Source organism: Porites lutea, chromosome 9 (assembly GCF_958299795.1).
Source record: "Porites lutea chromosome 9, jaPorLute2.1, whole genome shotgun sequence".
NCBI lineage: Eukaryota > Metazoa > Cnidaria > Anthozoa > Scleractinia > Poritidae > Porites > Porites lutea.
In genome coordinates, this window is record NC_133209.1 from 27,464,226 (window position 1) to 27,479,863 (window position 15,638).

A 15,638-nucleotide genomic window follows, 5' to 3' on the forward strand; every position below is an offset into this window, starting at 1 on the left:
GAGGCGTTGACATGAGGAAGGGACTTAATAAACCTGTTTTTTCGCAAAGATGTATACAGACGTTCTTTCTTTTTTTTTTCTCGCGCTCCGCGCTCGAAAAGAACGTAAAGAAAAATAAAACAACGTCTGTGAGCAGGCTAGAGTTTCGAAGTAACTTTGCAAAGAGAAATAGGAGACTGCTCGCAGTCTACTCTCCCTCAAACCCCAAAGGTCAAGGGTGGAAAAGGCTGATATTTCAGACTACGATACTGAATTACTTTCCGCCAGTTCGAAAACTCGTGACTCAAGTAGCTGTGGAATTTTCAACTTCCTGCGGGGAAAATTCCCGTTTAACTTTGGACACTGAGCTTTTTAACTATCCCCCGACAACAACGACAATCTAGAAACCCCAGGATCAGCTCATTGAAATTTTGATCTGACTTTGCGTCTAATATCTTACAGGTAGGTTACATTTGTAGGTAAAATATAAATGGATATTCGCTGTCCAAGAACCGCAACAATATAACTGTCAATTCGGCTAAACGTAGTTGCATTAGTCTGCTAAATGGGGCCGAACGCTTTAATAATGCCACTGAAGACACTGAATGCGAGGCATCATCAGAGAAAGCAACTCAGTCAGCCGCTATTGAAATGATGAACAGCTCATAAATCGAAGAAGAAGCAAAATAATCCTTTGAATATAGACAAAGGCATTTATTCTAAGTCCTCTTCAGGACTGTTTGACATTGCGAAGCTATTAACCGTATGTCGACGTGCAAAGCAGCCTTTTATGATAACCAGGATAAATGAGTAAATCAAAAATGGATAACTGGTATTTCCTTTTCAAAAGTTACCATCAAGTTAACCATCTTTCTATAAACCGATTTGAAGCACGAACCCGGCAATCAACAGAATCAACTAGAGGAAACAGCGGGTGAAACAAGAGTCGAAAAAAGTGTCTGTTCCCCACAGGCTAGGAAATCAGTAACGGTTAGAACACGCGACAGGGTATCTAAAAAAATTGTTGATGTCTCATGCGAAACAGTTATATTTTGGGCACTTGATATATTAAGCAAAATCTAACCAAGTTTTAGCCAGGTTGTGGCTCCATGACCTTCATATTTTGTGTTGACTATATATACACTCGACGCAATGTAGCATATCTTTGGGACCTATTAAAAAATTCTGTGTTTTCGCTTGTGAAAAAAGGGAAAGAGGCTAGGAGAATACTATACTACATGAAACGTAAGCGATTTCCAAGGTGAAAAAAATGTGCCTTGAACATTGAATTCAGGGAAAAACTGTTGTTTGAACGGACGCCTTGTTGGGAGTTCGAGCTGGATTTTCGAGTTAGGATTTCGAATTAGGAATGGTGTATACCGATTTCAGATTATTAGTTACAGGTTATCGTTTCAGATCAATTAAATTGCCTTAGGTTCAAGCAAATAATTACGTAATAATTGATCTGGCAAGCTGACGATTCCCTCGACTAAAACCATTATGGGCATCTACCCTAAAGATGTGAAGCAACATTTCTTTCACCAGTTGTGTCCATGACGTTATTTCTGAGAGCTTGCTTCAATAGGGAAACTTTGGCATGTCCCGCTAGTGTCCGTGTTAACCGGCTTCCACTGTATTCTTGAATAACATACCGCTATATATACTTAGATCAATGGTGCATCAATGATATAAACAATCGACTGTTTTGTACTTTTTCAGGAACTCGTAACCGTGGAATTTTCAAGTTCCCGTGGGCTGGCATAGAACCAAAAGCAGCTTTATTTCTTGACCTATTCATTCCGCTACTGGAGCGTGGGTCATTTCCCGAACAGCGGTTGGTAATCGAGCACAATTCATTCTTTCCTCGACATAAACGAACATCTAGAGACCGTGGGATCAGCTCATTGATATCGTGCTTTTAATTTCGCCAAACTGCTTTGAAGGTAGGTCATGCCAGTTTTTAAGATTTTAGTCACAGGCTTCTCAAACTCACTACGTGAGAGAACGGGCGCCCCAAATACCAAATGTTTCCAAGTATGCCAGAAGTGTTTCGAATAGTTTTCTCTACGCTTCAGAAGCCTGTTTGGTTAACTTGATGTCCTAAAAACTATTAATCTTCTATCTGTTCTATGTCTTAGGGGAAAGTTTTACATCGCGCAGAACGTCCGAACATTTACGCATGATACGAGCTGCGGCGGCGGGCCATTCAAGCATGAACTCGAGTCCACAAAGGGCCACAATAGGAGAGAAAAGGGAGAATTTTGGAGAAAATCCCGGGGGGGGTACTTTAGGAATTTCTGGGTGGGGATGTGCCGCTGAGACCCTGGCGACCTTAACCTAAACCAAAGCTAGTTCAGCTTAATTTTGCTACCTATCCTAGAGTAGCTGTTTTCCAGAAACTACTGAGGTCACTAGCACAGTCTAGCCAAAACAAAACCTTATACCACAATCCCTAGTCTAGATAAAATCTTCAACTAACTGATCAGTTTCCTGAAAAATGGTACCCTATTCTAGACCCAAACACTCTGATTTATATACCCTATCCTAGAGTAAACTGCTTGAAAACCATACCGTTCACAGCGGCACACACCTATATAGCCCATATACGGCAGTACCCCCCCCCCCCCGGGCGAAAATCGCCCTTTCTGCAGGATTAGCTCAGTCGGCAGAACGCTTGACTGCAAAGGGGGAGGTCGCGCGTTCGATATCGCACGGCGGGACCGATACTCACGGTCTTAAAATAACTGAGAAATGAAGGTACTGCCTTTGCCCTGCAGACGGATCGACGCTTTCGCGTGGCTCGGACGACCACGTAAAATGGCCTTCCGATCTCCAGTAGGAGACGTAAATAGTGTCCCCAATTAGTACTTTCGTGCTAAATACATTGACACGCAAATAAAGTGCATTTTTTTTGTTTTAAAATACCTATAGTCTACTTTTCGTATGTCAAAGAGCGGCTTTTTGTAGTTTAAGGAGGGCTAATATTCAGTTCTGCGAAAAAAAAAACAGGAAGATCCAACGAAAATAAATTAATGTCAGACTTTTTGCTTTCAAAACTTTGCTTTTTCGGTGTTTCTAGTATGGATTTAAGACCGCATTAAAATTCAGGGTGGATTTTTTTTTTCCAAATAAGCAATAAAGTCTGTATGAAAGAATGGATTATTGTAGATAAACATCTCCTTACACAATGACAGCTTTTTGTTCTTATTTCAAGTAGAACTGAGAAGTTGTAGACTTTTACGTTTGAAAATTTGAGGTTCAAAATACGGGCGTATTTAGAGTCAAGTCTTTGTCTTACAGTATGACAATGGTTCCTGTGAAGAAACTTAGGGGAGGACAGACATGGGGTAGCCGTACTTTCATTGGGAAACTCTCTGGGATATTTTGTCTTTATACCGAAATTCTCAGGAGACTTTTTTTTAGAGAATAATCGAAATGTCTTAGACGCGAATAAAATTCGTGTGGACGGGATGCAGTGTGCTTGTTTTGGCTCATGGCACGACTAGACTTCCGGAGATTCCATCAGAATCGATGTGTTTCCAATGGATCCGATGGACTCCATCAGACGACTTTCTAACCATCCTCAAAGTATTGTTTACACTTCCGGACTCACGTGGACTCGACTGTACTTCCGGTTTCATTTGTCGACATTGGACTCCAGGATTTGTCCACTGGAATCTAGTAGAGAGTATTGGACATGAATACAAAGTACCACAACATCTAGACATCTCTGACATCTACCTATATAGAGTGCGTTGAAGACATGCTTCAAATAACACGCGACTACGAGTGCCATTGTTTTTTGATCCTTTGCTAATGTTGTAAAGTACTTAAGCCAATTACATGAGTACTCATAACAATAACACAATTCTCAAATCTGATTGGCTATCAACTGCCCTGATTTCAGTCTTAATAGGACAGTTGCATAGGACAGTACGCGTCATGCCTAAGTAATTTAACGGTGCGCTCCATCACGCGCGCGCTTAAATGGTTTTTTTTCACCGCTAGCAAAGAAAAATATTGGAATTTCTTGTGTTTTGATTTAAAAAAGAACCTTATGTATCACAAGTTTTGATAAAGGTATGATTAATTGGTAACAGAACTTCGTGTCGTCCAATTCGGTCTGTAATCATACTCGTGCTCGTGATTAAACAAATCGGACGACCGCGGATTTTGTTTTAAAATCACTCCTATAATTACAGACCGAATTGGACTCCACTCAGTCCTGTTACCATTACCAATTTATATCTCCAATTCCATCGGTCCAATCTAATTGGTACTGCGAACGCGGAGGCGTTGACATGAGGGAGGGACTGAATAAACCTCTTTTTTCACAAAGATGTCTACAGACGTTCTTTATTCTTCTCTTTCGCACTCCGAGCTCGTTTTCGAAAAAAACGAAAAGAAAAATAAAACAACGTCTGTGTGCAGGCTAGAGTTTCGAAGTAACTTTGCAAAGAGAAATAGGAGACTGCTCGCAGTGTACTCTCCCTTAAACCCCAAAGGTCAGGGGTGGAGACGGCTGACATTTCAGGCTATTGAATAACATTCCGCCAGTTCGGGAACTGGTGACTGGGCTATTTAAGTAGCTGGGGAATTTTCAACTTCCTGTGGGAAAATTCCCGTTTAACTTTGGACACTGAGCTTTTTACCTAATTCCCGACAACAACGACAATCTAGAAACCGCAGGATCAGCTCATTTAAATTTTGATCTTACTTTGCATCTAATATCTTATAGGTAGGTAACATTTGTAGGTAAAATATAATTGGGTATTCGCTGACCAAGAACCGTAACAATATAACCGCCTAATTCCCGGGGGGGGGGGGTACTCCCGCGAATTTTGGATAGGGGTGTGCCGCGAAGGTTCGTGGACCCTAACCCTATTTAAGGACTAAGAAAGCGAAAACTGATACCCTTTTTAAGGCCGAAAGCCGAATAATGACACCCTATTCAAGGAAAAAAAAAATTATTAATAGCATGAAAAGGAAAACTTTATTTCTTCTCTGTAACATTGGATGTATAGCATCAAGCATAAAATAATAGGATAAGCCTAATTTTAAAAAAAATGTTCGTTTAGGCGGGCGTTTTTACACTCCAGTATTAGATACTACAATTAAGCTACCCTATCTAAGGACCACACCAGGGACACAGAAACAAAAGGGTCAAAAAAGATACCCTATTTAAGGACTGAGAACCTTAAAAACCATACCCTATTCCGCGGCACGTACCTATATAGCCCATATGTGGGAGTACCCCCCCCCCCCCCCGGGGCTTAATTCAGCTAAACGTAGTTGCTTTAGTCAAATGTGGCCGAAGGCTTAAAGGGACTGGTTCACGATAATGCGCATGTGTGAGTTCTGACAGTAGCTGATTGTTTTTCAACCAATCGGAAGCGAGTTAAATGCAAGCAAGTAAATTTACAAAATTCAAATTAATTGTTCGCGACGCGAGAGTATTTCCGGGCATTTGGTTTGATTTTATTTATCCCCATAATTCAAGTTTATTCTTTGCTACTCCTCAGATATATGTTGCAGCCGATAAGAATAAAATTTACAGCCCTGTCCTGCTTTGAAACAAACATTTACCAACGTGTATTTCAGTACGAGATCGTATCCACGCTAACAAAGCGGTCACCGATCGGCAAACAAAATTTGTAAACAAACATCTTATTACTGTTCTCTCAGTTCGCCTTATATAAACCCAGAAATACCTACAAATAGCGCTTGACCGGTGACAAAAGCACACAACGTATGAGTATAAAGATTATCCTTAACTGAGCATAAATTTCATTTGCTTATCAGCAAATGAACAAATTCATTCGCGTTGCATCGGGTCAGTGTTCCGCAAAACAAATGTTATCGAGTAGCACACATAAAGAAACTAGAATATAAACAGAATATTCAGGCAATAATTTATTTTAAAAACATCAATTCTTAAACATATACGATGGTAAAGCAAAGATACAAGGAACATTTCAAGTGTACCAGATCGGTGAAGATCGCGCGGCCTGTTGCGGTATAACTACAGGTCGGTGTCAAAAATCAAATCAAAGTTGAACGAAATCATGCCTTTAACCACTTTCCAAGTATCCTGTATTCTTTTCGTAAGCCACACACTACTCCTAGAACCATACCAGATCGATAGGCTAAGCTTCTCTATCTCCAAAGACTCTTGAGAACGTCCTGTTGCCGAACGGCCACGATGCTCTTTTGAACCTCATGATCAAAACATTATTTTTTGCGTCTTCTTAAAACGTAACCAGTCAAACGACACAACCACACGTTAATCACCACTACCGAAGTATAACTAGACCAGCCAAAGCGACGGATGTCCGAATAAAACGAAGGATTTTCAAAGATTGTACCGGTAATGGCGATTTCGAATTTAGTGTTGACCCAACAAATTTATTCTGAAGAGAAAAACGGCGCGCATGCGCATTATCGTGAACCAGTCCCTTTAATGCCATTGAAGACATCGAATGCTAGGCATCATCATAGAAAGCAACTCAGTCAGCAGTCATTGAAATGAACAGCTCATGAATCGAAGAAGAAACAAAATAATCCTTTAAATATAGACAAAGGCATTTATTCTAAGTCCTCTTCAGGACGGTTTGACACTGCGAAGTCACAATACCGTATGTCGACGTGCAAAGCAGCCTATTATGATAACCAGGATAAAGAAGTGAATCTAACAAGGATAACCGGTTTTTTTCTTTTCAAATGTTACAATCAAGTTAACCGTCTTTCGATGAACCGATTTGAAGCACGAGCCCAGAAATCAGCAGCCAACTCGGACAACTCTAGGAAATAGCGGGTGAAACAAAAGCCGAAAAAAGCGTCTGCTCCCCACAGGCTAGGAAATCAGTTATGGTTAGAACGTGCGACAAGGTTCCTCAAAAATTTGTTGATGTCTCATGCGAAACAGTTATATTTTGGGCACTTGATATATTAAGCAAAATCTATTCATGTTTTAGCCAGGTGGGGCTCCATGACCTTTATATTTTGTGTTGACTATATAAATACACTCGACGCAATTTAACATATCTTTTGGACCTATAAAAAAATTCAGTGTTTTCGCTTGTGAAAAAGAGGGAAAAAGGCTACGAGAATACTATACTACATGAAACGTAAGCGATTTCCGAGGTGAAAAAGATGAGCCTTGAACATTGAATTCAGGGAAAACCTGTTGTTTGAACGGACGCCTTGTTAGGAATTTGAGCTGGATTTTCGAGTTAGGATCCTGGGCTTAGGATTCGAGTTAGGATTTCGGGTTGGATTTTCGAGTTAGGTTTCGAGTTAGGATTTCGAATTAGGAATGGTGTATACCGATTTCAGATTATTAGTTACCGGTTGTCGATTCAGATCAATTAATTGCTCCGGCTTCGGTAACTAATTGATCTGCTTACCACTGACAAGCTGTCGGATTCCCTGTATACTAAGAGACCATTATGGATTTGGACACCCTGGCTAAAACCAAGAAATATCAACCCTAAAGATGTGAAGCAACATTTATTATTTCTGAGAGCTTTGCTTCAATACGGACACTTTGGCATGTCCCGCTGGTGTCCGTATAGCCTGCGTGGCAGGCGTTCGAAAGGGAAGGAGAAGCACACGCTTTCGAGCGCCCAAACTCCCACTTCTCCTTCCCCTTTTAACGCCTGCCACGCAGGCTAGTGATCATATTAACCGGGTTCCACTGTACTCTTGAATAACATGCCGCTATATATACTTGGATCAATGGTGCATCAATGATATGAACAATCGACTGTTTGTATTTGTTCAGGACCTCGTAGCTGTGGAATTTTCAAGTTCCCGTGGGCTGGCATAGCACCAAAAGCAGCTTAATTTCTTGACTCATTCATTCCGCCACCGGAGCGTGGGCTCATTTTCCGAACAGCGGCTGGTAATCGAGCCTAATTCATTCGTTCCTACACAAAAACGAAAATCTAGAGACCGTGGGATCAGCTCATTGATGTCGTGCTTTTAATTTTCACCAAATGCCTTCAAGGTAGGTCAGACCAGTTTTAACATTTTAGTCACAAGCTCCCCAAACTCATTATGTGAGAGCGGTTGTCAGCTGGGTTGTTAAAATTTTTTACAACAACAACAACATTTATTGGCATTTCCATGAGTGGATGGCATTGTCGATTACAATATTGATTATGTCAAGGTAAAGGGAAAAAAAAGAAAAGAAAGTAACATTTATCATTGTAAATAGTAATAATAATAATAATAATAATAATAATAATAATAATAATAATAATAATAATTACACATCTAGTAATATTGCATTACGTAAGGATTTATAGATTTCATATAGGAAACGTAAAAAAACACTGGCTCCCAAAGACCGAATGTTTCCGAATATGCCAGAAGTGTTTCGAATAGTTTTCTCTATGATTTAGAAGCCTGTTTGGTTAACATGATGCCCTAAAAACTATTAATCTTCTCCGATGTCTTAGGGGAGCTTAAGTCGACTCGAAAGTTTTACATCGCGCAGAACGTCCGGACATTTACGCATGATAATGAGCTACCTCGGCGGGCCATACAAAAAGCCCCTCAAAAGCGCCATAATAAGAGAGAAAAGTGAGGATTTTGGCGAAGGTACCTCACGAAAAGCGCCATTTTAAAATACCTATAGTCTACTTTTTCTATATCAAAGAGCGGCTATTTGTAGTTGAAGGAGGGCTAGTATTATGCAGTTGTGCAATAAAAAAAAAAGAAAAAAAAAGGAAAATCCAACGAAAATAAATTAATGTAGACTTTTTGCTTTCAAAACTTTGCTTTTTCGGTGTTTCTAGTGTGGAGTTTAGAACAATGGTTACCGTGAAGAAATGTAGCTACCCTGCGTGTTGGCATGGGTTCGGTCGAAAAATCGAGGACATGAAGTAGCCGTACTTTCATTGGGAAATTCTCTGGGATACTTTGTCTTTATACCGAAATTTCAGGAGACTTTGTTTTACAGAATAATCGAAATATCTTGGTAATAAAATGTGAAACTTCAATCGAAAATCGTTGGTAAGTTAGTAAAAAAAATCCAAATTTTCTTAGATGCAAATAATATTCGTGTGGACGTAACCTCCCACGTAGAAGTTCGTCACGCGTTCCTGCCCCACGGAGGATTGCGTGACGAGCCAAAAGGACGTCTGCGTGAGAGGCTAGTGTGAACGGTGTCTTATTTTCCTTTGTTTGAGTAATAATGAGTTTCAAACTAAGGAAAGTAAAATTGGAACCAAAAGTAAAACCGAACCACAACATCTTCCCAGAGACATCTGACATCTCTAAAATCTACCTATAGAAAGTGCCATACTTACACTTTCCGCTGGCTAGCCAGGTAAGAGTGATACTATGATGGTTCTATCTAGGGTATTTGAGGGGTAGAAGCTTTCTCCTAGTATAGAATGCCTAGCTTCCCCCCAAAAAAATATTGTTATCCTTACAGTATATAAGTAACTATATCGGAAAAATCATCCAGACGCGACGAGGTCAGTACACACAGTGTAACATTTCTCAAAATTGTGTCTCAAAATGCGCCAGATTGTAACTCAGTGCATTCATTTCGACAAATTTCCGGGGGCATACCCGGCCCCCCCCTTGGAAGCTCGTCGCCTTCGACCACTGGGGACTTCTCCCCCAAACAATAAATCCTAGATAGAACCCTGGTTATTTTAACTTAATTGCGTGAACTATTTTAAATCAAACCTTTCTTGGACAAACATGTGACAGTGTGTATGTACCCTTTATATGCCAGATCCATATATTTTGACTTCTCAAGTCTAAATTGAAAGAAATGTCGAACCCGCCCGCCATGGATTTAGCCAGCAACTCAAAGGAAGAAGATATCTCAGATGGTGCAAATAGGGGAACTACGAAGGAGCACTGCAACGCCAGTAGAGACCCGCCCCAGCTTAGTGTTAAACTTCCCCGCATGAATGATATCCAATCACCAACAAAGGATCGGAATCATGCACGCCTTCCTGTCGACATTTTGTTACTGACTGTAAAGGACTGTGAGTTCTTAGCTTGTTATATGCTCCTGAACAATCCGTTCAGATGTTGGTTCGATGGTCTAGGTTTTGTTTACTTCGAGGACGAGAATGAAGGCCAAGAGGAGAAAGTAAAAGTTGCTTTATTGAGATGCCATGAAGGTTCTAGTGGTCCTGGCGGCTCCATAGTAACTACAAAAAATGCTGTCTCAGTGCTTATGCCCAAAGCAGTTATTTTAGTGGGAACGTGCGGTAGCCTCCGTCCTGAGGAAACCAAATTGGGTGATGTTGTGATTTCTGCAAAGTTGACAACATATGGATTGAAGGTTGTGACAAATGATAAAGAGCTACACAATAATGTACGAACGTTTGCTAGCAAACGATTTCTTGACCTCATTAAGGATTCAGCTCTTGGCTGGGAGGCTCCTTTGGAGAACCTGGAAGATCGAGAAGTCAAAATTCACAGCAGCGGTGAGCTGTTGAGCGTTCCAGAAGTAATCAATACAGAATCGCGTCGTAAACAGCTGGCTGAAACCTTTCCTCTGGCAGTGGCCGTTGACACCGAAGCCGAAGGTAATCAGAAATCCCGTAAGGGAGGGGGGTGGGAGGTTGGGGGCTGGGGTGTTATAACAAAAAAAGAAAAAAAATCGGTGGCCCATAGCAACGCGTCCTTTATAATTCCCTTAGGGGCAGGTTTAAAAACGAGTGCGAGATTTAACGAGCGCGCAATCAAACTTGATTGAAATGGCAATGCGATTGTCGCTTCATCAGTGGCGATCGTCGCAAACATCCAGACAGAGGCTCACCTTTTCGATAATCTGTTCCGGCAACCTTCAAGGTTTTTAAAATTTTACAGGTTTTGAGAACGCACCTTTCAATTTGATTTCCTGTCATTCATTTCATATCTCAGGTTATACTCAATGGTCTTATTTATAAGTGGTGCCGCTGTTTCTGTTGCAGGACTTTACACAGCCGCATTTGACCTCCAGGTTGAGTGGCTTGTTGTAAAGGGAATTGCTAATCATGCAGATGGAAGAGAGGGCACAAATGAAAAATGGAGCGAATTTGCAAGTGCTAATGCTGCTTCTCTAGTTGCCAAGATTTTAAATGATGATGTTGTCTTCAAAAGATGGCCTCATTATCAAGGAAACGATGATAATTTTATCAAAGGTAGGTTCGTTTAGTATACACAATATCAGTGTCCACTTTTATATTGTGCTGTTGTTACTGACGTAACGACGTCTTGGAAAACCCAAGGAGATACTAAGGGTTATTTTTCCCATGTCACTTAGAATAAAAACGATTTAAAAAGGAAAAGCAACGGGAAGGAATAAGAGAATGCTTAAGCCTTTAAATAACCACTTAGTCAGTAAACCTTTGCGTATCCGTGGGTAAAAGTAGTGAAGTTAAATACATTTTGCCTGATCATGTCCTTATTAATTAGTGTAAAAAGAATTGTTATTACAAAGAGAAATTTGATGTTGATCACTCTTAGGCCCCTTCCACACGAATTCTAATATTTTTCAGTCATGAAACCACATACGTGTATCTATTTACCCGGATTAGTATGGACCGAGTCTTTATCAAGGGTCTTATCGATCAATGGGGTGATAGCTTTGACGCTTGACGGTTATTTTTTTCCAAATTTGTCTCAAATTTCACACGCCTGAAGGCTCGTGAAATTACATATAACAATTTCGAAATATCACTCGTGGTATTTATGCCAAATATCACAACAAATCCTGCTATTACCTATACAAATTTCCAAATTCTGAATAAATATTGGAGGTTGTCTTGGCCTTTCACTTATAAAATCTCAAAATATTTTTAGATACAAGTAGGTTGTAAGGTCTTGTAATGCCAAGAAAGAGTGTTTTTTAGAAGATGGGAACTGGTTTTTCCAGTATAGAGATTCCTCAGGAGCCAGAATCCAGTGACGATCAGCTGAAATAGTGAGATTTGTAAGTTCTTGGAACTTTTTGACGGTTAATCTTACTCTGCATTTTTGACGGTTGACCGTAAAAAATGACATTTTTTGACGGTTGACGGTTTATCTTCAGGCCGTTTGACGGCTGACTGTTAACCCCATGGGTTCTATCTAGGATTTATCGTTTGGGGGAGAAGTCCCGAGTGGCCAAAAACCACGAGCTCCCTAGGGGATCGAGGGGCATGCCCCCGGGAAATATTTTGAAATGAATATACGCTGAGATGCACGAATCTGGTACATTTTGAGGCACAATTTTGAGAAATGTTACATTAGTATTTTATTTTATTTTTTAGTCGTGATCATGTTCCTTGTCATATAGTGTCCTTAGACAGGGAATACTTACTTCATGTGCACTGACCTCGTTGCGTCTGGATGATATTTCCAATATAGTTACTTATATACTGTAATGATAACAATATATTTTTTGAGGGGAAGCTGGGCAATTTTTTTGGGGGGGAGCTTCTACCCCTCAAATACCCTAGATAGAACCCTGCCTCTTTAACCATCCGTGAAGACGGAAGGTCGATTCGTGTAAAAAATATGCGGTTTCAAAAATATCCGGATTCGTGTGGACGGGGGCCTTATTAGGCTTCAAAGAGTAAAACGCATTTCTCTAGACTGATCATCTACAGCTAGTAGACATTATGGAAACCGAAAAAAAACGCTATTAATTTTACTTTTGTAAGCTGTAAATTTGACAAGATGTCTCTTATCCAGTAACTGTGTCACGCTTCATTCCTTTCCTGAACGGATGGAAAGAAAAGAAAATTTAAAAAGGAATATAGAATTGCATCATGGTCTCCGTACGAAATAGCATAATTCTCGTATATAAAAGTCATAGAAAACCAAATGGAGTGTAATAAATAACAGTGCACATGGACTCCATGATTATTAACTTACTTGTCTCGTACAAGTATTCTTCATATATTCCACGGCCATTCAGTGCAGAAAAATAGTTGTAATTATTGAAAAGAGACGACGTCGGATGAAAAGATGGTATAATTAAATTGATTGTTGTCGATTACGGCAAGTAGTATCCCGCCAGTGATAATATCATTTCTATCCACACATGATTGATATCATTTTTGACCAATTAGCTCACAGTATTTTCGCGCGCTGTCAAGCACTTGTGGTTTTCCGTCGTGTGGTCTTTTCGGAGTTTTTGCGTTGATCTTTTCGCGAGGTTTGTCGATCACAGATGAGGAACTGATCGAATCCGTAGAAGAAAAAGAAAATCCGAATACAATAATCCGACTTGCTTGGTTCAACATCTCTTCATGAGCTTTCACCACAAGTTCTGACGACCACCTTTCGAAATTCATCTTTTAAATAATTGGCGTTAGAAAAAAAGATGGCTCCGACTATGAACCCACAAGTTTGAGAGGATTTCTTTCAAGCATCGAGAGATATCTGAACAAACCGAGAACTACGGCGTCACTTTTTTTATTGACGTTGTGTGTTTAAAACTAAAATGGCTGCTTTCAAAGCAAAATGTCAGACCAAGAATTGTTTAAGACCTTTCTCCAAAGCCACATCTCACAGCTCTCCAGCCTCCCCACGTCCTCTTTCTTGAAGTTCCACGATTCGGCTCCCCACAGAAGAGTACTCTAGATAGATGTCAGCCTTTGTAATTCTCTTCTTCAAGCAAAGCCTGAAGGCTTTTGTCAGCAGTTTTTCGTTTAAGTAAACGTGTTCTTTGCTCGGGCTATTCTCGATCTAATTTCTTTCTGACAGGATCCGTTCCGTGTAATAAGGCTCCCAAGGTAGTTAAAGTGCGATTCTTGACTTAATTGTTTACCCTCAAGAAAGATCGTAAATTCCTCACCAGTCCTGTTACTGATTTTCATCACCTTAGTCTTCTTAACATTGATCTTCAATATTACCCTGCTTTAGTTGGTTCCTCACTGGGACGAAACTTATAGCAAAGAGTCATTTCTTTCCGATAAGTTTACTTCATGGCTAAAATGTCGGTTACAAAGCCCCATCAAGGCTTAACTTTTAGGCACTAGCATTTCCCGCGAAATTTTTGTTTTTATTCAACAAGGTAACATTTCATTTCAATTTTCAGAATGACATTTCCCAAAAAAAACCGTGAGATTGAGACTCTTGTCGTGAGGCCGCGAAAAAAGCATTAAAACTGAGATACTCACGGCAGAATCGTGAGAGTTGGCAGGTCTGTGTTCCTTTCGAAAAGGTCTTATATAGATACCCCATAACAATAAAATCAAACTTTCGGGCCGAATATTAGGCGTCCTTTTTTTATACAAAAATGTCGACTAGATCTGAATCATGCTGTAAAAGAACCTAAAAAAGTTTAAGTGAATGACGATGTTTATAATGTTAAAAGATTTTAAGGTAATTGCATTAAAACTCTGAAAGATGTTTTTAAATTTGAATTTCGCAGAATTTTTTCTTTTTTGCTAAAAATAACACTTGGACAGATTATTCACCCCATTGCACAAATCCTCAGAATAGAATTCAAAGGCCTTTGAAACCTTAAGCTCTAGTGACTTTGCAGCCCCGAAGCCGACGGGATCGTTCGCGCGAGGAAAGTTTTGGAAGAGAAGCTGCAAAGAAGTGCGGAAAATGGGGAGGAGAGGCTTTAAATTCAAAACTCTCACAAGCACGAAAGCAATTCCGAAAGCAACTCTCCTTAAAAACCAACACTTCCAAATCCCAATTCGATCTGGAACGCACTGACACGTTTCAACTATTTCCTAAGAACTCCTAAGTGTTCCGTGGGAAAACAAATTACAATAATTACAATAATTTATAATAATAACTAAATTTAAACTATTGAAATTGAGAAGTTTTAAAAGATGATTTAGGTCCATCAATTGACTTAAGTGTTCTTTATTATATAAGATGTTAACATTCTTGTGTGCCTAGTCTTGTTGAGATGAGTCTGGATTCGCCTTTTCCTTTTTCGTAGAATTATTTAGTATTCCTAAGTGTCTTATCATGGATGCGTTGGTTTTTAGCTTGCGTGCAGATGTATCGTATTTCCTTTGTTGCACATAGGCTTATTTGTATCATTGCATGCCAGAACACGTTAGCCTACGTATCAGGCCTTCCTCAGGGGCTTCGGGGGGAGGAAATCTTAGATGGGGGAGGGGGAAAGAGGAAAGAAGTTTCTATCCCTTCGCTCTATCTCCTTTTCGCTTTTCTCTTCTCCTTTCCCCCAGAAACGCCTTATAATCAGGCTAGGTACACATTATTATCATCCAAAGTTTAACGAGGGTTAGTCAAGAAGTAAAGAAAGTAAATGTAACGTTGCCTAGCCTGCTAACTGTTGCCTGAATTCAAACCTGCCCCCCACTTAACTGCGAATATAAAGAAGTTACTGAATAAATCGCTTCATTATCACTGAGTTTTCATTTGGACTGTCACATATTTGAGTTACTTTCAGTGGCGGTAGTTAAATTAAATTGCCAACTTTGTATTATAGTTGGTCTTTATGTATTTGCTTTTTTACTTCTTTTGATTTCAAGGGCCACGAAAATAACCGTTAAAGTTTCATTGTTTCTTTGTGTTTGCCTTGGTCACCAAAAAGTGCGAATCAAATTTGACTGTTATTCTTTATTATTTACGTCTTAAGGTGTGAGACCATCGCCCTTGGCAACTTCTCTCCCTAATATGGTACCTTATTTTACTGGGCGTCGAACCGAATGTGATGAGATCATGGG

At 39.9% G+C, this 15,638-nt stretch overlaps 1 long non-coding RNA gene across 1 annotated transcript; it reads left to right on the forward strand.

Moving 5' to 3' along the window:
- Positions 1-316: 316 nt before the first annotated feature.
- Positions 317-10,533, forward strand: LOC140947485 (uncharacterized). Its single transcript, XR_012166975.1, has 4 exons — positions 317-441; positions 1,699-1,922; positions 7,763-7,987; positions 9,731-10,533. It is a non-coding gene; the product is annotated as an uncharacterized lncRNA (long non-coding RNA).
- The last annotated feature ends 5,105 nt before the right edge of the window (positions 10,534-15,638 follow it).